General features: G+C 50.2%; 21 non-coding genes and 7 pseudogenes across 21 annotated transcripts; all 28 read right to left on the bottom strand.

Moving 5' to 3' along the window:
* Window positions 1–202: 202 nt before the first annotated feature.
* On the bottom strand, window positions 203–344 carry LOC135010533 (U1 spliceosomal RNA; annotated as a pseudogene).
* A 152-nt stretch (window positions 345–496) lies between these two features.
* On the bottom strand, window positions 497–660 carry LOC135010573 (U1 spliceosomal RNA). The gene has a single exon (XR_010209875.1). It is a non-coding gene; the product is annotated as a U1 spliceosomal RNA (small nuclear RNA).
* Window positions 661–1,331: 671 nt separating this feature from the next.
* Window positions 1,332–1,494, bottom strand: LOC135010541 (U1 spliceosomal RNA). Its single transcript, XR_010209845.1, has one exon. It is a non-coding gene; the product is annotated as a U1 spliceosomal RNA (small nuclear RNA).
* Window positions 1,495–1,646: 152 nt separating this feature from the next.
* On the bottom strand, window positions 1,647–1,810 carry LOC135010582 (U1 spliceosomal RNA). Its single transcript, XR_010209882.1, has one exon. It is a non-coding gene; the product is annotated as a U1 spliceosomal RNA (small nuclear RNA).
* Window positions 1,811–2,480: 670 nt separating this feature from the next.
* Window positions 2,481–2,643, bottom strand: LOC135010584 (U1 spliceosomal RNA). Its single transcript, XR_010209884.1, has one exon. It is a non-coding gene; the product is annotated as a U1 spliceosomal RNA (small nuclear RNA).
* Window positions 2,644–2,795: 152 nt separating this feature from the next.
* On the bottom strand, window positions 2,796–2,959 carry LOC135010561 (U1 spliceosomal RNA). Its single transcript, XR_010209864.1, has one exon. It is a non-coding gene; the product is annotated as a U1 spliceosomal RNA (small nuclear RNA).
* A 674-nt stretch (window positions 2,960–3,633) lies between these two features.
* On the bottom strand, window positions 3,634–3,796 carry LOC135010538 (U1 spliceosomal RNA). The gene has a single exon (XR_010209844.1). It is a non-coding gene; the product is annotated as a U1 spliceosomal RNA (small nuclear RNA).
* A 152-nt stretch (window positions 3,797–3,948) lies between these two features.
* On the bottom strand, window positions 3,949–4,112 carry LOC135010550 (U1 spliceosomal RNA). Its single transcript, XR_010209853.1, has one exon. It is a non-coding gene; the product is annotated as a U1 spliceosomal RNA (small nuclear RNA).
* A 693-nt stretch (window positions 4,113–4,805) lies between these two features.
* LOC135010590 (U1 spliceosomal RNA) lies at window positions 4,806–4,947 on the bottom strand (annotated as a pseudogene).
* A 152-nt stretch (window positions 4,948–5,099) lies between these two features.
* Window positions 5,100–5,263, bottom strand: LOC135010546 (U1 spliceosomal RNA). The gene has a single exon (XR_010209850.1). It is a non-coding gene; the product is annotated as a U1 spliceosomal RNA (small nuclear RNA).
* A 674-nt stretch (window positions 5,264–5,937) lies between these two features.
* On the bottom strand, window positions 5,938–6,100 carry LOC135010537 (U1 spliceosomal RNA). The gene has a single exon (XR_010209843.1). It is a non-coding gene; the product is annotated as a U1 spliceosomal RNA (small nuclear RNA).
* A 152-nt stretch (window positions 6,101–6,252) lies between these two features.
* On the bottom strand, window positions 6,253–6,416 carry LOC135010503 (U1 spliceosomal RNA). The gene has a single exon (XR_010209818.1). It is a non-coding gene; the product is annotated as a U1 spliceosomal RNA (small nuclear RNA).
* Window positions 6,417–7,109: 693 nt separating this feature from the next.
* LOC135010589 (U1 spliceosomal RNA) lies at window positions 7,110–7,251 on the bottom strand (annotated as a pseudogene).
* A 152-nt stretch (window positions 7,252–7,403) lies between these two features.
* LOC135010551 (U1 spliceosomal RNA) lies at window positions 7,404–7,567 on the bottom strand. The gene has a single exon (XR_010209854.1). It is a non-coding gene; the product is annotated as a U1 spliceosomal RNA (small nuclear RNA).
* A 701-nt stretch (window positions 7,568–8,268) lies between these two features.
* Window positions 8,269–8,404, bottom strand: LOC135010540 (U1 spliceosomal RNA; annotated as a pseudogene).
* A 152-nt stretch (window positions 8,405–8,556) lies between these two features.
* Window positions 8,557–8,720, bottom strand: LOC135010520 (U1 spliceosomal RNA). Its single transcript, XR_010209829.1, has one exon. It is a non-coding gene; the product is annotated as a U1 spliceosomal RNA (small nuclear RNA).
* A 674-nt stretch (window positions 8,721–9,394) lies between these two features.
* On the bottom strand, window positions 9,395–9,557 carry LOC135010535 (U1 spliceosomal RNA). The gene has a single exon (XR_010209841.1). It is a non-coding gene; the product is annotated as a U1 spliceosomal RNA (small nuclear RNA).
* Window positions 9,558–9,709: 152 nt separating this feature from the next.
* On the bottom strand, window positions 9,710–9,873 carry LOC135010578 (U1 spliceosomal RNA). Its single transcript, XR_010209879.1, has one exon. It is a non-coding gene; the product is annotated as a U1 spliceosomal RNA (small nuclear RNA).
* Window positions 9,874–10,565: 692 nt separating this feature from the next.
* Window positions 10,566–10,707, bottom strand: LOC135010515 (U1 spliceosomal RNA; annotated as a pseudogene).
* A 152-nt stretch (window positions 10,708–10,859) lies between these two features.
* LOC135010555 (U1 spliceosomal RNA) lies at window positions 10,860–11,023 on the bottom strand. Its single transcript, XR_010209858.1, has one exon. It is a non-coding gene; the product is annotated as a U1 spliceosomal RNA (small nuclear RNA).
* A 701-nt stretch (window positions 11,024–11,724) lies between these two features.
* On the bottom strand, window positions 11,725–11,860 carry LOC135010539 (U1 spliceosomal RNA; annotated as a pseudogene).
* Window positions 11,861–12,012: 152 nt separating this feature from the next.
* Window positions 12,013–12,176, bottom strand: LOC135010509 (U1 spliceosomal RNA). Its single transcript, XR_010209822.1, has one exon. It is a non-coding gene; the product is annotated as a U1 spliceosomal RNA (small nuclear RNA).
* Window positions 12,177–12,850: 674 nt separating this feature from the next.
* LOC135010534 (U1 spliceosomal RNA) lies at window positions 12,851–13,013 on the bottom strand. Its single transcript, XR_010209840.1, has one exon. It is a non-coding gene; the product is annotated as a U1 spliceosomal RNA (small nuclear RNA).
* A 152-nt stretch (window positions 13,014–13,165) lies between these two features.
* Window positions 13,166–13,329, bottom strand: LOC135010577 (U1 spliceosomal RNA). Its single transcript, XR_010209878.1, has one exon. It is a non-coding gene; the product is annotated as a U1 spliceosomal RNA (small nuclear RNA).
* A 692-nt stretch (window positions 13,330–14,021) lies between these two features.
* On the bottom strand, window positions 14,022–14,163 carry LOC135010510 (U1 spliceosomal RNA; annotated as a pseudogene).
* Window positions 14,164–14,315: 152 nt separating this feature from the next.
* Window positions 14,316–14,479, bottom strand: LOC135010554 (U1 spliceosomal RNA). The gene has a single exon (XR_010209857.1). It is a non-coding gene; the product is annotated as a U1 spliceosomal RNA (small nuclear RNA).
* Window positions 14,480–15,150: 671 nt separating this feature from the next.
* Window positions 15,151–15,313, bottom strand: LOC135010517 (U1 spliceosomal RNA). The gene has a single exon (XR_010209826.1). It is a non-coding gene; the product is annotated as a U1 spliceosomal RNA (small nuclear RNA).
* A 152-nt stretch (window positions 15,314–15,465) lies between these two features.
* LOC135010549 (U1 spliceosomal RNA) lies at window positions 15,466–15,629 on the bottom strand. Its single transcript, XR_010209852.1, has one exon. It is a non-coding gene; the product is annotated as a U1 spliceosomal RNA (small nuclear RNA).
* Between the last annotated feature and the right edge of the window lie 501 nt (window positions 15,630–16,130).

The raw sequence follows: 16,130 nt of genomic DNA, 5'->3' as shown, positions 1-16,130 counted from the left end.
AGTAAAAGGGTGTGGGCCCTGCAGCACTACCTGTAGTTTGCATTGTGCATTGTAAGGCACTAAGTAAGCAGACGGGAGGAGAAGTCAGGATAGTGCACAAGGGTATAGAAGGGAGGGGCTCAAGAAAAAAGAAGTGGAAACAGACAGCAAACTAGGCTGGAGAGAGACCTGAGACAAAGAGATCTGAATTATATGAGAGCTGACCAGGGGAAACACAAATTATGCAGTCAAGTTCCCCACATTTGGGGAAATCGCAGGAGCAGCACACCCAGAGTGCAATGGGTGATCCTTGCCCTGGGAGAAGCAACTTCATAATCATAGTATCTCACCTGGCAGGTAAATAGGAGTTGGGCTAGAGCTGGGGAGGGTCGCTGCTCGGGCACCCCCCTGTCAAGTGAAGGAGATCCAACTGAGGCAGCACAAGGGAACTCTCGAAAGAAGAACAAGGCAAGAGGAAAATCTGAGACAAATAAATCTGACTTTTACCAGAGCTGACCAGAGGAAAGCACAAACACAGTCCCCCCCTACCACAAATAATGCAGTCGAGTTTCCCACATTTGGGGAAATCACAGGGGTCAGCATACCCAGAATGCAATGAATGAACCTCACCCTGGGAGAACAATCTTCATGACCATGGTATCTCCTATGCAAAATAAGTATGATTTGGGATAGGGCTGGGGAGGGCCGCTGCTCAGGCACAACTCTGTCAAGTAAAGGAGATTCAACTGAGGCAGCACAAGGGAACTCTCATCTGGGGACAACAACTGCAGGGAGAACACATATTTTCAGATGAACATGGGAGGGCAGAAGGCTGCCTAATACTGAAGCACCCCCAAACAACAAACCAAATGCAACAACTAGTGCAAGCATTCCTGGGGGAAGGCCTGCAGCAGATGGATTTGCATATGGTGATGTCATCCAAGCAGTGAGTCAAAGTTGGCTTCAACCCTCGTCTGCATATGAAAAGAGTAAAGGGGCGTGCAGGGCATGGCGGCCTTTTGCGGCGCTTGGATGACCCCTAGTTCGCATTAAACGCCTCCACCCTCCTTCGGTGTGGGGCTCATGTTGGCTATGCCCCAGCCCATGAAGCATTCAAGCTGATTTCTTGCAGCAGCTGGGCACTGTAACAGCTCCAGAGCTGCTCTGTAAGGCAAGTAAAAGGGTGTGGGCCCTGCAGCACTACCTGTAGTTCGCATTGTGCGTTGGAAGGCACAAATTAAGCAGACGGGAGAAGTCAGGATAGTGCGCAAGGGCATAGAAGGGAAAGGCTCAAGAAAAGAGAAGTGGAAACAGACAGCAAACTAGGCTGGAGAGAGACCTGAGACAAAGAGATCTGAATTATACGAGAGCCGACCAGGGGAAACACAAATTATGCAGTCAAGTTTCCCACATTTGGAAAAATCTCAGGAGCAGCAGACCCAGAGTGCAATGGGTGAGCCTTGCCCTGGGAGAAGACACTTCATGATCATAGTATCTCACCTGGCAGGTAAGTAGGAGTTGGGCTAGAGCTGGGGAGGGTCGCTGCTCGGGAACCCCCCTGTCAAGTGAAGGAGATCCAACTGAGGCAGCACAAGGAATCTCTCGAAAGAAGAACAAGGCTAGAGGAAGATCTGAGACAAATAAATTTGACTTTTACCAGAGCTGACCAGAGGAAAGAACAAACACAGTCCCCCACTACCACAAATAATGCAGTCGAGTTTCCCACATTTGGGGAAATCATACGGGTCAGCATACCCAGAATGCAATGAATGAACCTCACCCTGGGAGAACAATCTTCATGACCATGGTATCTTCTATGTAAAATAAGTATGATTTGGGATAGGGCTGGGGAGGGCCGCTGCTCAGGCACATCTCTGTCAAGTAAAGGAGATTCAACTGAGGCAGCACAAGGGAACTCTCATCTGGGGACAACAACTGCAGGGAGAACACATATTTTCAGATGAACATGGGCGGGCAGAAGGCTACCTAATACTGAAGCACCCCCAAACAACAAACCAAATGCAACAACTAGTGCAAGCATTCCTGGGGGAAGGCCTGCAGCAGATGGATTTGCATATGGTGATGTCATCCAAGCAGTGGGTCAAAGTTGGCTTCAACCCTCGTCTGCATATGAAAAGAGAAAAGGGGCGTGCAGGGCATGGCAGCCTTTTTCGGCGCTTGGATGACCCCTAGTTCGTATTAAACACCTCCACCCTCCTTCGGTGTGGGGCTCGTGTTGGCTATGCCCCAGCCCCGAAGCATTCAAGCTGATTTCTTGCAGCAGCTGGGCACTGTAACAGCTCCAGAGCTGCTCTGTAAGGCAAATAAAAGGGTGTGGGACCTGCAGCACTACCTGTAGTTCGCATTGTGCGTTGGAAGGCACAAAGTAAGCAGATGGGAGAAGTCAGGATAGTGCGCAAAAACATAGAAGGGAGCGGCTCAAGAAAAGAGAAGTGGAAACAGACAGCAAACTAGGCTGGAGAGAGACCTGAGACAAAGAGATCTGAATTATACGAGAGCCGACCAGGGGAAACACAAATTATGCAGTCAAGTTTCCCACATTTGGGGAAATCGCAGGAGCAGCACACCCAGAGTGCAATGGGTGAGCCTTGCCCTGGGAGAAGCACCTTCATGATCATAGTATCTCACCTGGCAGGTAAGTAGGAGTTGGGCTAGAGCTGGGGAGGGTCGCTGCTCGGGCACCCCCCTGTCAAGTGAAGGAGATCCAACTGAGGCAGCACAAGGGAACTCTCGAAAGAAGAACAAGGCTAGAGGAAGATCTGAGACAAAGAAATCTGACTTTTACCAGAGCTGACCAGAGGAAAGCACAAACACAGTCCCCCACTACCACAAATAATGCAGTCGAGTTTCCCACATTTGGGGAAATCACAGGGGTCAGCATACCCAGAATGCAATGAATGAACCTCACCCTGGGAGAACAATCTTCATGACCATGGTATCTCCTATGCAAAATAAGTATGATTTGGGATAGGGCTGGGGAGGGCCGCTGCTCAGGCACATCTCTGTCAAGTAAAGGAGATTCAACTGAGGCAGCACAAGGGAACTCTCATCTGGGGACAACAACTGCAGGGAGAACACATATTTTCAGATGAACATGGGAGGGCAGAAGGCTGCCTAATACTGAAGCACCCCCAAACAACAAACCAAATGCAACAACTAGTGCAAGCATTCCTAGGGGAAGGCCTGCAGCAGATGGATTTGCATATGGTGATGTCATCCAAGCAGTGGGTCAAAGTTGGCTTCAACCCTCGTCTGCATATGAAAAGAGTAAAGGGGCGTGCAGGGCATGGCAGCCTTTTGCAGCACTTGGATGACCCCTAGTTCGCATTAAACATCTCCACCCTCCTTCGGTGTGGGGCTCATGTTGGCCATGCCCCAGCCCCTGAAGCATTCAAGCTGATTTCTTGCAGCAGCTGGGAACTGTAACAGCTCCAGAGCTGCTCTGTAAGGCAAGTAAAAGGGTGTGGGCCCTGCAGCACTACCTGTAGTTTGCATTGTGCATTGGAAGGCACAATGTAAGCAGACGGGAGGAGAAGTCAGGATAGTGCACAAGGGTATAGAAGGGAGGGGCTCAAGAAAAAAGAAGTGGAAACAGACAGCAAACTAGGCTGGAGAGAGACCTGAGACAAAGAGATCTGAATTATACGAGAGCCGACCAGGGGAAACACAAATTATGCAGTCAAGTTTCCCACATTTGCGGAAATCGCAAGGGCAGCACACCCAGAGTGCAATGGGTGAGAATTGCCCTGGGAGAAGCAACTTCATGATCATAGTATCTCACCTGGCAGGTAAGTAGGAGTTGGGCTAGAGCTGGGGAGGGTCGCTGCTCAGGCACCCCCCTGTCAAGTGAAGGAGATCCAACTGAGGCAGCACACGGGAACTCTCGAAAGAAGAACAAGGCTAGAGGAAAATCTGAGACAAAGAAATCTGACTTTTACCAGAGCTGATCAGAGGAAAGCACAAACACAGTCCCCCACTACCACAAATAATGCAGTCGAGTTTCCCACATTTGGGGAAATCACAGGGGTCAGCATACCCAGAATGCAATGAATGAACCTCACCCTGGGAGAACAATCTTCATGACCATGGTATCTCCTATGCAAAATAAGTATGATTTGGGATAGGGCTGGGGAGGGCCGCTGCTCAGGCACATCTCTGTCAAGTAAAGGAGATTCAACTGAGGCAGCACAAGGGAACTCTCATCTGGGGACAACAACTGCAGGGAGAACACATATTTTCAGATGAACATGGGAGGGCAGAAGGCTACCTAATACTGAAGCACCACCAAGCAACAAACCAAATGCAACAACTAGTGCAAGCATTCCTGGGGGAAGGCCTGCAGCAGATGGATTTGCATATGGTGATGTCATCCAAGCAGTGGGTCAAAGTTGGCTTCAACCCTCGTCTGCATATGAAAAGAGAAAAGGGGCGTGCAGGGCATGGCAGCCTTTTTCGGCGCTTGTATGACCCCTAGTTCGCATTAAACACCTCCACCCTCCTTCGGTGTGGGGCTCATGTTGGCTATGCCCCAGCCCCTCGAAGCATTCAAGCTGATTTCTTGCAGCAACTGGGCACTGTAACAGCTCCAGAGCTGCTCTGTAAGGCAAATAAAAGGGTGTGTGACCTGCAGCACTACCTGTAGTTCGCATTGTGCGTTGGAAGGCACAAAGTAAGCAGATGGGAGAAGTCAGGATAGTGCGCAAGGGCATAGAAGTGAGCGGCTCAAGAAAAGAGAAGTGGAAACAGACAGCAAACTAGGCTGGAGAGAGACCCGAGACAAAGAGATCTGAATTATATGAGAGCCGACCAGGGGAAACACAAATTATGCAGTCAAGTTTCCCACATTTGGGGAAATCGCAGGAGCAGCACACCCAGAGTGCAATGGGTGAGCCTTGCCCTGGGAGAAGCACCTTCATGATCATAGTATCTCACCTGGCAGGTAAGTAGGAGTTGGGCTAGAGCTGGGGATGGTCGCTGCTCGGGCACCCCTCTGTCAAGTGAAGGAGATCCAACTGAGGCAGCACAAGGGAACTCTCGAAAGAAGAACAAGGCTAGAGGAAGATCTGAGACAAAGAAATCTGACTTTTACCAGAGCTGACCAGATGAAAGCACAAACACAGTCCCCCACTACCACAAATAATGCAGTCGAGTTTCCCACATTTGGGGAAATCACAGGGGTCAGCATACCCAGAATGCAATGAATGAACCTCACCCTGGGAGAACAATCTTCATGACCATGGTATCTCCTATGCAAAATAAGTATGATTTGGGATAGGGCTGGGGAGGGCCGCTGCTCAGGCACATCTCTGTCAAGTAAAGGAGATTCAACTGAGGCAGCACAAGGGAACTCTCATCTGGGGACAACAACTGCAGGGAGAACACATATTTTCAGATGAACATGGGAGGGCAGAAGGCTGCCTAATACTGAAGCACCCCCAAACAACAAACCAAATGCAACAACTAGTGCAAGCATTCCTAGGGGAAGGCCTGCAGCAGATGGATTTGCATATGGTGATGTCATCCAAGCAGTGGGTCAAAGTTGGCTTCAACCCTCGTCTGCATATGAAAAGAGTAAAGGGGCGTGCAGGGCATGGCAGCCTTTTGCAGCACTTGGATGACCCCTAGTTCGCATTAAACATCTCCACCCTCCTTCGGTGTGGGGCTCATGTTGGCCATGCCCCAGCCCCTGAAGCATTCAAGCTGATTTCTTGCAGCAGCTGGGAACTGTAACAGCTCCAGAGCTGCTCTGTAAGGCAAGTAAAAGGGTGTGGGCCCTGCAGCACTACCTGTAGTTTGCATTGTGCATTGGAAGGCACAATGTAAGCAGACGGGAGGAGAAGTCAGGATAGTGCACAAGGGTATAGAAGGGAGGGGCTCAAGAAAAAAGAAGTGGAAACAGACAGCAAACTAGGCTGGAGAGAGACCTGAGACAAAGAGATCTGAATTATACGAGAGCCGACCAGGGGAAACACAAATTATGCAGTCAAGTTTCCCACATTTGCGGAAATCGCAAGGGCAGCACACCCAGAGTGCAATGGGTGAGAATTGCCCTGGGAGAAGCAACTTCATGATCATAGTATCTCACCTGGCAGGTAAGTAGGAGTTGGGCTAGAGCTGGGGAGGGTCGCTGCTCAGGCACCCCCCTGTCAAGTGAAGGAGATCCAACTGAGGCAGCACACGGGAACTCTCGAAAGAAGAACAAGGCTAGAGGAAAATCTGAGACAAAGAAATCTGACTTTTACCAGAGCTGATCAGAGGAAAGCACAAACACAGTCCCCCACTACCACAAATAATGCAGTCGAGTTTCCCACATTTGGGGAAATCACAGGGGTCAGCATACCCAGAATGCAATGAATGAACCTCACCCTGGGAGAACAATCTTCATGACCATGGTATCTCCTATGCAAAATAAGTATGATTTGGGATAGGGCTGGGGAGGGCCGCTGCTCAGGCACATCTCTGTCAAGTAAAGGAGATTCAACTGAGGCAGCACAAGGGAACTCTCATCTGGGGACAACAACTGCAGGGAGAACACATATTTTCAGATGAACATGGGAGGGCAGAAGGCTACCTAATACTGAAGCACCACCAAGCAACAAACCAAATGCAACAACTAGTGCAAGCATTCCTGGGGGAAGGCCTGCAGCAGATGGATTTGCATATGGTGATGTCATCCAAGCAGTGGGTCAAAGTTGGCTTCAACCCTCGTCTGCATATGAAAAGAGAAAAGGGGCGTGCAGGGCATGGCAGCCTTTTTCGGCGCTTGTATGACCCCTAGTTCGCATTAAACACCTCCACCCTCCTTCGGTGTGGGGCTCATGTTGGCTATGCCCCAGCCCCTCGAAGCATTCAAGCTGATTTCTTGCAGCAACTGGGCACTGTAACAGCTCCAGAGCTGCTCTGTAAGGCAAATAAAAGGGTGTGTGACCTGCAGCACTACCTGTAGTTCGCATTGTGCGTTGGAAGGCACAAAGTAAGCAGATGGGAGAAGTCAGGATAGTGCGCAAGGGCATAGAAGTGAGCGGCTCAAGAAAAGAGAAGTGGAAACAGACAGCAAACTAGGCTGGAGAGAGACCCGAGACAAAGAGATCTGAATTATATGAGAGCCGACCAGGGGAAACACAAATTATGCAGTCAAGTTTCCCACATTTGGGGAAATCGCAGGAGCAGCACACCCAGAGTGCAATGGGTGAGCCTTGCCCTGGGAGAAGCACCTTCATGATCATAGTATCTCACCTGGCAGGTAAGTAGGAGTTGGGCTAGAGCTGGGGATGGTCGCTGCTCGGGCACCCCTCTGTCAAGTGAAGGAGATCCAACTGAGGCAGCACAAGGGAACTCTCGAAAGAAGAACAAGGCTAGAGGAAGATCTGAGACAAAGAAATCTGACTTTTACCAGAGCTGACCAGATGAAAGCACAAACACAGTCCCCCACTACCACAAATAATGCAGTCGAGTTTCCCACAATTGGGGAAATCACAGGGGTCAGCATACCCAGAATGCAATGAATGAACCTCACCCTGGGAGAACAATCTTCATGACCATGGTATCTCCTATGCAAAATAAGTATGATTTGGGATAGGGCTGGGGAGGGCCGCTGCTCAGGCACATCTCTGTTAAGTAAAGGAGATTCAACTGAGGCAGCACAAGGGAACTCTCATCTGGGGACAACAACTGCAGGGAAAACACATATTTTCAGATGAACATGGGAGGGCAGAAGGCTGCCTAATACTGATGCACCCCCAAACAACAAACAAAATGCAACAACTAGTACAAGCATTCCTGGGGGAAGGTCTGCAGAAGACGGATTTGCATACGGTGATGTCGTCCAAGCAGTGGGCCAAAGTTGGCTGGAACCCTCATCTGCATATGAAAAGAGAAAAGGGGTATGCAGGGCATGGCGGCCTTTTGCGGCGATTGGATGACCCCTAGTTTGCATTAAAAACCCCCACCCTCCTTCGGTGTGGGGCTCATGTTGGCCATGCCCCAGCCCCTGAAGCATTCAAGCTGATTTCTTGCAGCAGCTGGGCACTGTAACAGCTCCAGAGCTGCTCTGTAAGGCAAGTAAAAGGGTGTGGGCCCTGCAGCACTACCTGTAGTTCGCATTGTGCGTTGGAAGGCACAAAGTAAGCAGACGGGAGGAGAAGTCAGGATAGTGCACAACGGTATAGAAGGGAGGGGCTCAAGAAAAAAGAAGTGGAAACAGACAGCAAACTAGGCTGGAGAGAGACCCGAGACAAAGAGATCTGAATTATATGAGAGCCGAACAGGGGAAACACAAATTATGCAGTCAAGTTTCCCACATTTGTGGAAATCACAGGGGCAGCACACCCAGAGTGCAATGGGTGATCCTTGCCCTGGGAGAAGCAGCTTCATGACCATAGTATCTCACCTGGCAGGTAAGTAGGAGTTGGGCTAGAGCTGGGGAGGGTCGCTGCTCGGGCACCCCCCTGTCAAGTGAAGGATATCCAACTGAGGCAGCACAAGGGAACTCTCGAAAGAAGAACAAGGCTAGAGGAAGATCTGAGACAAAGAAATCTGACTTTTACCAGAGCTGACCAGAGGAAAGCACAAACACAGTCCCCCACTACCACAAATAATGCAGTCGAGTTTCCCACATTTGGGGAAATCACAGGGGTCAGCATACCCAGAATGCAATGAATGAACCTCACCCTGGGAGAACAGTCTTCATGACCATGGTATCTCCTATGCAAAATAAGTATGATTTGGGATAGGGCTGGGGAGGGCCGCTGCTCAGGCACATCTCTGTCAAGTAAAGGAGATTCAACTGAGGCAGCACAAGGGAACTCTCATCTGGGGACAACAACTGCAGGGAGAACACATATTTTCAGATGAACATGGGAGGGCAGAAGGCTGCCTAATACTGATGCACCCCCAAACAACAAACCAAATGCAACAACTAGTACAAGCATTCCTGGGGGAAGGTCTGCAGAAGACGGATTTGCATACGGTGATGTCATCCAAGCAGTGGGCCAAAGTTGGCTGGAACCCTCATCTGCATATGAAAAGAGAAAAGGGGTATGCAGGGCATGGCGGCCTTTTGCGGCGATTGGATGACCCCTAGTTCGCATTAAACACCCCCACCCTCCTTCGGTGTGGGGCTCATGTTGGCCATGCCCCAGCCCCTGAAGCATTCAAGCTGATTTCTTGCAGCAGCTGGGCACTGTAACAGCTCCAGAGCTGCTCTGTAAGGCAAGTAAAAGGGTGTGGGCCCTGCAGCACTACCTGTAGTTCGCATTGTGCGTTGGAAGGCACAAAGTAAGCAGACGGGAGGAGAAGTCAGGATAGTGCACAACGGTATAGAAGGGAGGGGCTCAAGAAAAAAGAAGTGGAAACAGACAGCAAACTAGGCTGGAGAGAGACCTGAGACAAAGAGATCTGAATTATATGAGAGCCGACCAGGGGTAACACAAATTACGCAGTCAAGCTTCACACATTTGGGGAAATCGCAGGATCAGCACACCCAGAGTGCAATGGGTGATCCTTGCCCTGGGAGAAGCACCTACATGATCATAGTATCTCACCTGGCAGGTAAGTAGGAGTTGGGCTAGAGCTGGGGAGGGTCGCTGCTCGGGCACCCCCCTGTCAAGTGAAGGAGATCCAACTGAGGCAGCACAAGGAAACTCTCGAAAGAAGAACAAGGCTAGAGGAAGATCTGAGACAAAGAAATCTGACTTTTACCAGAGCTGACCAGAGGAAAGAACAAACACAGTCCCCCACTACCACAAATAATGCAGTCGAGTTTCCCACATTTGTGGAAATCACAGGGGTCAGCATACCCAGAATGCAATGAATGAACCTCACCCTGGGAGAACAATCTTCATGACCATGGTATCTCATATGCAAAATAAGTATGATTTGGGATAGGGCTGGGGAGGGCCGCTGCTCAGGCACATCTCTGTCAAGTAAAGGAGATTCAACTGAGGCAGCACAAGGGAACTCTCATCTGGGGACAACAACTGCAGGGAGAACACATATTTTCAGATGAACATGGGAGGGCAGAAGGCTACCTAATACTGAAGCACCCCCAAACAACAAACAAAATGCAACAACTAGTGCAAGCATTCCTGGGGGAAGGCCTGCAGCAGATGGATTTGCATATGGTGATGTAATCCAAGCAGTGGGTCAAAGTTGGCTTCAACCCTCGTCTGCATATGAAAAGAGAAAAGGGGCGTGCAGGGCATGGCAGCCTTTTGCGGCGCTTGGATGACCCCTAGTTCGCATTAAACACCTCCACCTTCCTTCGGTGTGGGGCTCATGTTGGCTATGCCCCAGCCCCTGAAGCATTCAAGCTGATTTCTTGCAGCAGCTGGGCACTGTAACAGCTCCAGAGCTGCTCTGTAAGGCAAATAAAAGTGTGTGGGACCTGCAGCACTACCTGTAGTTCGCATTGTGCGTTGGAAGGCACAAAGTAAGCAGACGGGAGAAGTCAGGATAGTGCGCAAGGGCATAGAAGGGAGCGGCTCAAGAAAAGATAAGTGGAAACAGACAGCAAACTAGGCTGGAGAGAGACCTGAGACAAAGAGATCTGAATTATATGAGAGCTGACCAGGGGAAACACAAATTATGCAGTCAAGTTTCCCACATTTGGGGAAATCGCAGGAGCAGTACACCCAGAGTGCAATGGGTGATCCTTGCCCTGGGAGAAGCAACTTCATGATCATAGTATCTCACCTGGCAGGTAAGTAGGAGTTGGGCTAGAGCTGGGGAGGGTCGCTGCTCGGGCACCCCCCTGTCAAGTGAAGGAGATCCAACTGAGGCAGCACAAGGGAACTCTCGAAAGAAGAACAAGGCTAGAGGAAGATCTGAGACAAAGAAATCTGACTTTTGCCAGAGCTGACCAGAGGAAAGCACAAACACAGTCCCTCACTACCACAAATAATGCAGTCCAGTTTCCCACATTTGGGGAAATCACAGGGGTCAGCATACCCAGAATGCAATGAATGAACCTCACCCTGGGAGAACAATCTTCATGACCATGGTATCTCCTATGCAAAATAAGTATGATTTGGGATAGAGCTGGGGAGGGCCGCTGCTCAGGCACATCTCTGTTAAGTAAAGGAGATTCAACTGAGGCAGCACAAGGGAACTCTCATCTGGGGACAACAACTGCAGGGAAAACACATATTTTCAGATGAACATGGGAGGGCAGAAGGCTGCCTAATACTGATGCACCCCCAAACAACAAACAAAATGCAACAACTAGTACAAGCATTCCTGGGGGAAGGTCTGCAGAAGACGGATTTGCATACGGTGATGTCGTCCAAGCAGTGGGCCAAAGTTGGCTGGAACCCTCATCTGCATATGAAAAGAGAAAAGGGGTATGCAGGGCATGGCGGCCTTTTGCGGCGATTGGATGACCCCTAGTTTGCATTAAAAACCCCCACCCTCCTTCGGTGTGGGGCTCATGTTGGCCATGCCCCAGCCCCTGAAGCATTCAAGCTGATTTCTTGCAGCAGCTGGGCACTGTAACAGCTCCAGAGCTGCTCTGTAAGGCAAGTAAAAGGGTGTGGGCCCTGCAGCACTACCTGTAGTTCGCATTGTGCGTTGGAAGGCACAAAGTAAGCAGACGGGAGGAGAAGTCAGGATAGTGCACAACGGTATAGAAGGGAGGGGCTCAAGAAAAAAGAAGTGGAAACAGACAGCAAACTAGGCTGGAGAGAGACCCGAGACAAAGAGATCTGAATTATATGAGAGCCGAACAGGGGAAACACAAATTATGCAGTCAAGTTTCCCACATTTGTGGAAATCACAGGGGCAGCACACCCAGAGTGCAATGGGTGATCCTTGCCCTGGGAGAAGCAGCTTCATGACCATAGTATCTCACCTGGCAGGTAAGTAGGAGTTGGGCTAGAGCTGGGGAGGGTCGCTGCTCGGGCACCCCCCTGTCAAGTGAAGGATATCCAACTGAGGCAGCACAAGGGAACTCTCGAAAGAAGAACAAGGCTAGAGGAAGATCTGAGACAAAGAAATCTGACTTTTACCAGAGCTGACCAGAGGAAAGCACAAACACAGTCCCCCACTACCACAAATAATGCAGTCGAGTTTCCCACATTTGGGGAAATCACAGGGGTCAGCATACCCAGAATGCAATGAATGAACCTCACCCTGGGAGAACAGTCTTCATGACCATGGTATCTCCTATGCAAAATAAGTATGATTTGGGATAGGGCTGGGGAGGGCCGCTGCTCAGGCACATCTCTGTCAAGTAAAGGAGATTCAACTGAGGCAGCACAAGGGAACTCTCATCTGGGGACAACAACTGCAGGGAGAACACATATTTTCAGATGAACATGGGAGGGCAGAAGGCTGCCTAATACTGATGCACCCCCAAACAACAAACCAAATGCAACAACTAGTACAAGCATTCCTGGGGGAAGGTCTGCAGAAGACGGATTTGCATACGGTGATGTCATCCAAGCAGTGGGCCAAAGTTGGCTGGAACCCTCATCTGCATATGAAAAGAGAAAAGGGGTATGCAGGGCATGGCGGCCTTTTGCGGCGATTGGATGACCCCTAGTTCGCATTAAACACCCCCACCCTCCTTCGGTGTGGGGCTCATGTTGGCCATGCCCCAGCCCCTGAAGCATTCAAGCTGATTTCTTGCAGCAGCTGGGCACTGTAACAGCTCCAGAGCTGCTCTGTAAGGCAAGTAAAAGGGTGTGGGCCCTGCAGCACTACCTGTAGTTCGCATTGTGCGTTGGAAGGCACAAAGTAAGCAGACGGGAGGAGAAGTCAGGATAGTGCACAACGGTATAGAAGGGAGGGGCTCAAGAAAAAAGAAGTGGAAACAGACAGCAAACTAGGCTGGAGAGAGACCTGAGACAAAGAGATCTGAATTATATGAGAGCCGACCAGGGGTAACACAAATTACGCAGTCAAGCTTCACACATTTGGGGAAATCGCAGGATCAGCACACCCAGAGTGCAATGGGTGATCCTTGCCCTGGGAGAAGCACCTACATGATCATAGTATCTCACCTGGCAGGTAAGTAGGAGTTGGGCTAGAGCTGGGGAGGGTCGCTGCTCGGGCACCCCCCTGTCAAGTGAAGGAGATCCAACTGAGGCAGCACAAGGAAACTCTCGAAAGAAGAACAAGGCTAGAGGAAGATCTGAGACAAAGAAATCTGACTTTTACCAGAGCTGACCAGAGGAAAGAACAAACACAGTCCCCCACTACCACAAATAATGCAGTCGAGTTTCCCACATTTGTGGAAATCACAGGGGTCAGCATACCCAGAATGCAATGAATGAACCTCACCCTGGGAGAACAATCTTCATGACCATGGTATCTCATATGCAAAATAAGTATGATTTGGGATAGGGCTGGGGAGGGCCGCTGCTCAGGCACATCTCTGTCAAGTAAAGGAGATTCAACTGAGGCAGCACAAGGGAACTCTCATCTGGGGACAACAACTGCAGGGAGAACACATATTTTCAGATGAACATGGGAGGGCAGAAGGCTACCTAATACTGAAGCACCCCCAAACAACAAACAAAATGCAACAACTAGTGCAAGCATTCCTGGGGGAAGGCCTGCAGCAGATGGATTTGCATATGGTGATGTAATCCAAGCAGTGGGTCAAAGTTGGCTTCAACCCTCGTCTGCATATGAAAAGAGAAAAGGGGCGTGCAGGGCATGGCAGCCTTTTGCGGCGCTTGGATGACCCCTAGTTCGCATTAAACACCTCCACCTTCCTTCGGTGTGGGGCTCATGTTGGCTATGCCCCAGCCCCTGAAGCATTCAAGCTGATTTCTTGCAGCAGCTGGGCACTGTAACAGCTCCAGAGCTGCTCTGTAAGGCAAATAAAAGTGTGTGGGACCTGCAGCACTACCTGTAGTTCGCATTGTGCGTTGGAAGGCACAAAGTAAGCAGACGGGAGAAGTCAGGATAGTGCGCAAGGGCATAGAAGGGAGCGGCTCAAGAAAAGATAAGTGGAAACAGACAGCAAACTAGGCTGGAGAGAGACCTGAGACAAAGAGATCTGAATTATATGAGAGCTGACCAGGGGAAACACAAATTATGCAGTCAAGTTTCCCACATTTGGGGAAATCGCAGGAGCAGTACACCCAGAGTGCAATGGGTGATCCTTGCCCTGGGAGAAGCACCTTCATGATCATAGTATCTCACCTGGCAGGTAAGTAGGAGTTGGGCTAGAGCTGGGGAGGGTCGCTGCTCGGGCACCCCCCTGTCAAGTGAAGGAGATCCAACTGAGGCAGCACAAGGGAACTCTCGAAAGAAGAACAAGGCTAGAGGAAGATCTGAGACAAAGAAATTTGCCTTTTGCCAGAGCTGACCAGAGGAAAGCACAAACACAGTCCCTCACTACCACAAATAATGCAGTCCAGTTTCCCACATTTGGGGAAATCACAGGGGTCAGCATACCCAGAATGCAATGAATGAACCTCACCCTGGGAGAACAATCTTCATGACCATGGTATCTCCTATGCAAAATAAGTATGATTTGGGATAGAGCTGGGGAGGGCCGCTGCTCAGGCACATCTCTGTCAAGTAAAGGAGATTCAACTGAGGCAGCACAAGGGAACTCTCATCTGGGGACAACAACTGCAGGGAGAACACATATTTTCAGATGAACATGGGAGGGCAGAAGGCTGCCTAATACTGAAGCACCCCCAAACAACAAACCAAATGCAACAACTAGTGCAAGCATTCCTGGGGGAAGGCCAGCAGCAGATGGATTTGCATATGGTGATGTCATCCAAGCAGTGGGTCAAAGTTGGCTTCAACCCTCATCTGCATATGAATAGAGAAGAGGGGCGTGCAGGGCATGGCGGCCTTTTGCGGCGCTTGGATGACCCCTAGTTCGCATTAAACACCTCCACCCTCCTTCGGTGTGGGGCTCATGTTGGCTATGCCCCAGCCCCTGAAGCATTCAAGCTGATTTCTTGCAGCAGCTGGGCACTGTAACAGCTCCAGAGCTGCTCTGTAAGGCAAGTAAAAGGGTGTGGGCCCTGCAGCACTACCTGTAGTTCGCATTGTGCGTTGGAAGGCACAAAGTAAGCAGACGGGAGAAGTCAGGATAGTGCGCAAGGGCATAGAAGGGAGCGGCTCAAGAAAAGAAAAGTGGAAACAGACAGCAAACTAGGCTGGAGAGAGACCTGAGACAAAGACATCTGAATTATACGAGAGCCGACCAGGGGAAACACAAATTATGCAGTCAAGTTTCCCACATTTGGGGAAATCACAGGGGCAGCACACCCAGAGTGCAATGGGTGAGCCTTGCCCTGGGAGAAGCACCTACATGATCATAGTATCTCACCTGGCAGGTCAGTAGGAGTTGGGCTAGAGCTGGGGAGGGTCGCTGCTCGGGCACCCCCCTGTCAAGTGAAGGAGATCCAACTGAGGCAGCACAAGGGAACTCTCGAAAGAAGAACAAGGCTAGAGGAAGATCTGAGACAAAGAAATCTGACTTTTACCAGAGCTGACCAGAGGAAAGCACAAACACAGTCCCCCACTACCACAAATAATGCAGTCGAGTTTCCCACATTTGGGGAAATCATACGGGTCAGCATACCCAGAATGCAATGAATGAACCTCACCCTGGGAGAACAATCTTCATGACCATGGTATCTCCTATGCAAAATAAGTATGATTTGGGATAGGGCTGGGGAGGGCCGCTGCTCAGGCACATCTCTGTCAAGTAAAGGAGATTCAACTGAGGCAGCACAAGGGAACTCTCATCTGGGGACAACAACTGCAGGGAGAACACATATTTTCAGATGAACATGGGAGGGCAGAAGGCTGCCTAATACTGAAGCACCCCCAAACAACAAACCAAATGCAACAACTAGTGCAAGCATTCCTGGGGGAAGGCCTGCAGCAGATGGATTTGCATATGGTGATGTCATCCAAGCAGTGGGTCAAAGTTGGCTTCAACCCTCGTCTGCATATGAAAAGAGTAAAGGGGCGTGCAGGGCATGGCAGCCTTTTGCAGCACTTGGATGACCCCTAGTTCGCATTAAACATCTCCACCCTCCTTCGCTGTGGGGCTCATGTTGGCTATGCCCCAGCCCCTGAAGCATTCAAGCTGATTTCTTGCAGCAGCTGGGCACTGTAACAGCTCCAGAGCTGCTCTGTAAGGCAAGTAAAAG

This window comes from Pseudophryne corroboree, unplaced genomic scaffold, assembly GCF_028390025.1.
Source record: "Pseudophryne corroboree isolate aPseCor3 unplaced genomic scaffold, aPseCor3.hap2 scaffold_2355, whole genome shotgun sequence".
NCBI lineage: Eukaryota > Metazoa > Chordata > Amphibia > Anura > Myobatrachidae > Pseudophryne > Pseudophryne corroboree.
Note: the sequence above shows the minus strand (reverse complement) of the source record. Positions and strands in the feature narration are given on the sequence as shown.